The sequence below is a fragment of the Amblyomma mixtum genome, chromosome 4, assembly GCF_055824585.1.
Source record: "Amblyomma mixtum isolate Tamu chromosome 4, ASM5582458v1, whole genome shotgun sequence".
Lineage (NCBI taxonomy): Eukaryota > Metazoa > Arthropoda > Arachnida > Ixodida > Ixodidae > Amblyomma > Amblyomma mixtum.
The window spans coordinates 21245325-21250486 of record NC_143015.1 but is presented as its reverse complement, the minus strand read 5'-3'; the positions used below and the strand labels follow the sequence as shown (position 1 = coordinate 21250486).

At 44.9% G+C, this 5162-nt stretch overlaps 1 pseudogene; it reads right to left on the bottom strand.

The window, feature by feature from the left end:
* Nucleotides 1–302: 302 nt before the first annotated feature.
* On the bottom strand, nt 303–4824 carry LOC149345835 (uncharacterized; annotated as a pseudogene).
* Between the last annotated feature and the right edge of the window lie 338 nt (nt 4825–5162).

The following is a 5162-nucleotide window of genomic DNA, read 5'->3' as shown; positions in this document are numbered from 1 at the left end:
CGCGTTACTTTCGATATGCAGATGGAGATAAACAAACTTTTTAATACATGCCAGATTACTTAGTGCTTCACACATATGGTTTCTATAGCATTAAATTTTGACTCACGCAGTCACGGACTATAAGCCCTGTTTAGCATATCTTATGCAGCAATATAATGTAAACTGCTCACTACTATAAATCAGATATCGATGCCGCTAAAATAAAGCAGCCACACGGTTTCTGAACAATGAAAAAAGAAACTGCATCCGATAATTAGCGATTTCCAATGTGATAGCTTGTTTATTTGGTCGGAAACCTTAAAATGTCAAAAACAAGCGCTACAACTCACTGCAAATTAACTGCAGCGCATGTCTTGCTTCCATGCCCATTGACTCTCGCAGCTTTGAGCTGACGCAGGTGAATGCGTAGCCGTACTCTTGCATAACTTGATATCAGTATGTTTGCCAGAGAATCCTTGTGTTGCTGACAGGCCTCCATAGTGAATCGTGTGTTCTTGTTTAAATATTCTGTGACAGCCTTTAGAGGGGACTTAAGGGTGAACAGATTGTCTGTCCAGGACGTGATTCCTTTAAAGTGCTCTTCGCAGGATTGAAGAAGGCTCATAACCGCACCACTCGGATAACACAAGTTCTCACCATCTTGGACGTACTCTTTCAGTGCAGTTAAATATGCATGCTCATGGTTCGTCGAGCCAAGCATTGCAGCCTTGCACTGCTCGCAGTTCGTTTTCTTCAAAATTCCTTTCACAACAAATCCGCCAATATGATGCAAAATACTGCACTCAATTGAAGTCAGTGCTTCAATGAACAGAATTTCCCCATCGTCAATTTCCTCTTCAACATCTCCAACGTACTCTTTTTTTCCTTGTGAAATCATATCAAGCAGGTACTCAGAATCATCCGTTTCATAGCTTGAGGTTGCTGGTGTGTGCAAAAACTGACTGACGCATACAAGTTTCAAAGCACATTTCATGTCATACGCGTTTGGAACGGGTTTCCTGTGACGCACAACAGAAAAAAAGATTCTCCAGGCAGTCCTGTAGCAGTCTCCCGGTGAGAAAGAATTTGTAGCCATCCATTTTAAGCACAATATCTTGCAAACGAAGGACAACTTTTGTTGCAATCATGAGACCTGCCTGTGAGGGCTTCCACTGGGATGTGCTGCCCATCTGCATGCCTTGAATTGTGTCCACTGCCAGGCGCAACATGTGCAAGGCTTCATGGTACTTTGCCATATCTTGCCAACTAAGTGCAACTGACGGATGTCGTGAGGACATCAGTTTGTACCATTTTGCGATGAGCTCCAGGAACCATGCTGTGGTTTCAGCTTCTGGTTCCAGCACTTCCTCTCTTATTAGGCAACGAATGGCGGCTGGGGATTCCTTGAAGAACTGAACTGCTATGCCGACCTTCATTTTTGTGAAGTGGCCTTTGCTGACACGAGCTTCAGAAAGTTTGGGTGCAATTTTCAGCTCTTTGCTAGAGTCGTATTCTACGACAGCGCGCACGTGCTCCAGCTTGACTTTGTTTGAGGGTAAGCTATGTTGGCAGACAGTTGCATCGCTCAGCGTAAAGTCAATAGAGTTTAAAAGCTGACCTCGGATATTTTTTATCACGTGAGCCGCGTCCGCAGTGAAAAAGAGTTCCTTTCCCTGAAGCATCGGATGAGGGATTGAGCACACAGTGTTAGAATTCCTATGGCTAGAAAAACCTAACTCGCGCCACATAGCTCTGTTGGACGCTCCCATATCAGAGGTTACCACAAGCACTCTAAGAGAAATGTCAGCGCAAAGCTGCACGATTTCCAGAACAAAACTCTTAAGCAGACCCCCGTCGACAGAGCTTCCTGTAAAATGGTATGCGATTACCTGCTTCCACCTTGTGTTCAATCCTCCGACCATAAACACTAAGCAATGACATGCAGGTTCATCTGGAACTGCTGGAAATGTTTTCCCTCCAAACACAATGTCTTCAGCACGATCGAGGTCATACCCTTGTGCAATTTCCATTTCATCGAGATAAAGCACACAATCTTTTTCAATATCTTCCATGCCCTCTGCTTTTACTCTGAGAACGTCAATCACTTCAGTTAAGATTCCTGGTAGGAACTTGAGTCCCTGAAGACGACGGACAAGAGTCCTATTAGAAGGCAGTGGGTACCCAAGTCTTCTTAGGGTTTCGTAGCCTGAAGTTCCACTCGCAAATTTGATCTGAAGGGCTTGTTTAATTGTTTTGGACGACCAGGTGGAACCTTTGTTGCTGTTCCGAGACAGGGCTCGCATTTGGTCTTGATTTAGGAACTTCAGTTTTTTTCGTAACATTTCGCTGGCCTTTTCCATTTTTTGAAGCTTCCTTTTAATTGACTTATTTGTAGCACTTGTTTTGCTGTGAACTTCGCTAAGTTTCGCGTATTTTTTCTTCATGTCCTCTAGCTGTTTATTAAGTGTAGCACATGAGCTGTTACTGCACTTCTCTGCACGGGTTGCACGAAGTGCGCAGGCAACTTGCAGGGAATCATCTGTGGCGGGTATTGAAGTTTCTGGAATGGAACTTGGGCGAGGTGAGTTGTTCATCTGACTTTGAGCCGTCTCCCTGTCGTCACTGGGCAATGGCTGCAGTTCTTGATTTGCCGTGTGTGGCATATCAGCCATGTCGTTGACGTATTGGTCCTGAATTTCTGTTGATGTGGTATCAGAAGCACTCTGTTGATGCTGCAGAGTGCCCCTTTGCTCTGCTGCCGCAGGCACCCCTTGTAACCTTTCCTTTGGCGGCTTCCTGTGCTTAGGCATCGCTGAAAAAAGAGAGGCCACACATGCTGCAAATCAGATGGTGCATTATTTTATCATTACGAACGAGCATGCTCCAAGTCTTGCTACGTTTAGACATAAAATTAAATAAAATGCAAAATTGTCAGCATCATGCTTCTGGGCGGAAGGCGCGGCTGATTTACCTCCCTGTAAAAAATGAAAACGAGCTATTCTATTGACCGGAGGTATGAAGAGTCTTACTGTAATGTGAGCCGCCTAATTCTCTGAAGAAACATTTGTGTGAATTTTATGTTCGTGTTTTTGCACTTTATGCTTTTGTGTTTTGTTCTGAAATTGTTACCCCTCTTGCTAGGACCCTTCACTGGGTCTGCAGTATGATGAAAAAAAAAAATAATCGCTCCACGTGAGTCTACAAATGGCCGGTCATTACAGTACTAAGTTAGAACAATCAGGCTAAGAATGAAAGAAGCAATAGGATTAGGAAAGAAGCGTTGCAAACTTTCGTTAATGTAGAAATATGTGGCTTATTATACCTCTGAAGGAAAAAAGCGTTGGAACAGCATTGGGCTTCAATTTTTTCCACCCGTCAGCCCTATTCTGCTCAAAGGCGCTTTCTTCAAAATGTGCCTGTAACACAGAAACATGCAATGATCAGACAAACTTATTAATGTTTAAATTGAGAGGGCTTCACACTAACATTCTAAACAGCTAAAAATAAGTAACACAAACAGGGATATGCCCAAACAGTTATAAGTGAAATTCAGGTGCTTGTTAAGATATACTAAGAAAGAGGCAAAAGACCGTCGACTTCTTTCTGAAAAAAAAAAAAAAAAACGGGGAGAGTGCGAGGAAATTATTGGACACTGAAGAGATGTGTGCTTCCCATGTTAAGATACTAAAGGTTCTTGCCTTTGCTGCTAGGTGGAACATGGGCAGTGAGCTAAGAAATTCCTTTAAAAATAAAACGTTGCACTCATATATGTGCGCGCAAGAAGGCAATGCTGTAAGTCAATCCTGGATTTTTCACGACTTCCCGCTTTCGATCATGCTGTCCACAAATTTTGTGGAGCTTCAATGAAACAGCTTTCTCTTTCGTCTGATCCTGTGATCACCATTAAGAAATTTCCGTTGTTAAAGGGCTCCGTAGTCATGAAATCCTCGTCACTCATCTCCAGTCAGATGTTCAGATAATTCACCGGTCATCGAATGGGGAAAGAAAAGCGAATGTCTAGACAAGCGTGATCACAAAACACATATCGATCACCAAGTTAAGCGTGCCTTTATACATGCAGTAACTACCAATTAGCCGTTAGTAAACTAGTCATAACGAGTCCTGACATGATTGTCATGGCCACACATGCGTCTTGCTTGGTCATACGCCTCATTTCTTTTTCTCTCTCACACACACACACACACACAAACGGGCGCGCGCACGCACGCACACCGTCTGAGTTGGACAGCGGCACAAGAATACAACGCCGAGAAAATTCCTCAAAGCGCTCTGTATGTCATAGCATAAAAGGTAACTTAGAGCTCCCCTTACGTTCCACTGCGCACAAAAAAGAAATTGCACAAGGATCCGGTAGCAAAGAGCGCACATCTTTACGCGCTCGCAGTACTACATGTACAACAAGAGATTATAAGAACTAAGCATGTCGTGTTGCCCAGAAATAAACGAGTTAAACACGCAAGCATATGCGCCAGATATCTAGGATACAAGACTGACAAACGCTACGGTATAAAGCATGCAAATGAAAGAATAACTACGAATACAGAAGCATAACTTACGCTGCATACACACGAGCGGTCCGTGGGTTGCCACTTGTCGCGCTTGATTTTTACGAGCCAGAGAAGCCGTCTTTTCGGTTCTTTAGGGAACCGGTACATCTTCCACTCATTTCGTGAGTGGTTCGTGCACTGGGGCACGCAACACCCGGGCATTTTGTCCCAGAAAACGCCGCGCACGTGCCTCTCCCAAGCAGCCGCGGCGACGCGTGGGGAGCGAAATGGCCGCTGCCGCTCCGGAGGCGGCGTTCGCCCCTTCAAAGAATGGCACCACCCTCCAAGAGGGCGCGCGCATCGAGGCACCCTAGTGTCGCTACGACGCGAGCGCCCTCCCCTGTTAGTTAAAGTAACCAAAACAGAAGAGCGCGTTTCGGAGGATCAGCTAACAACAGTGGGGTGTGCAATGCGGGAAAGTGAACGCAGGGGACGAAGGCGTCCCCACAGCGTAGGCTCGTGTGTTGCCCCTGTGCCAAGTGATATTTTTCTAGCGGAACGAGACCGTGAACTTGAATGCAGATGTAGGAGGTCGAATGTGGCAGGCATTTTCAGGTATGTAGATGATTACCTTGTTATGACCAACGCACAAGATCTGTCTCATTACGCTGATAT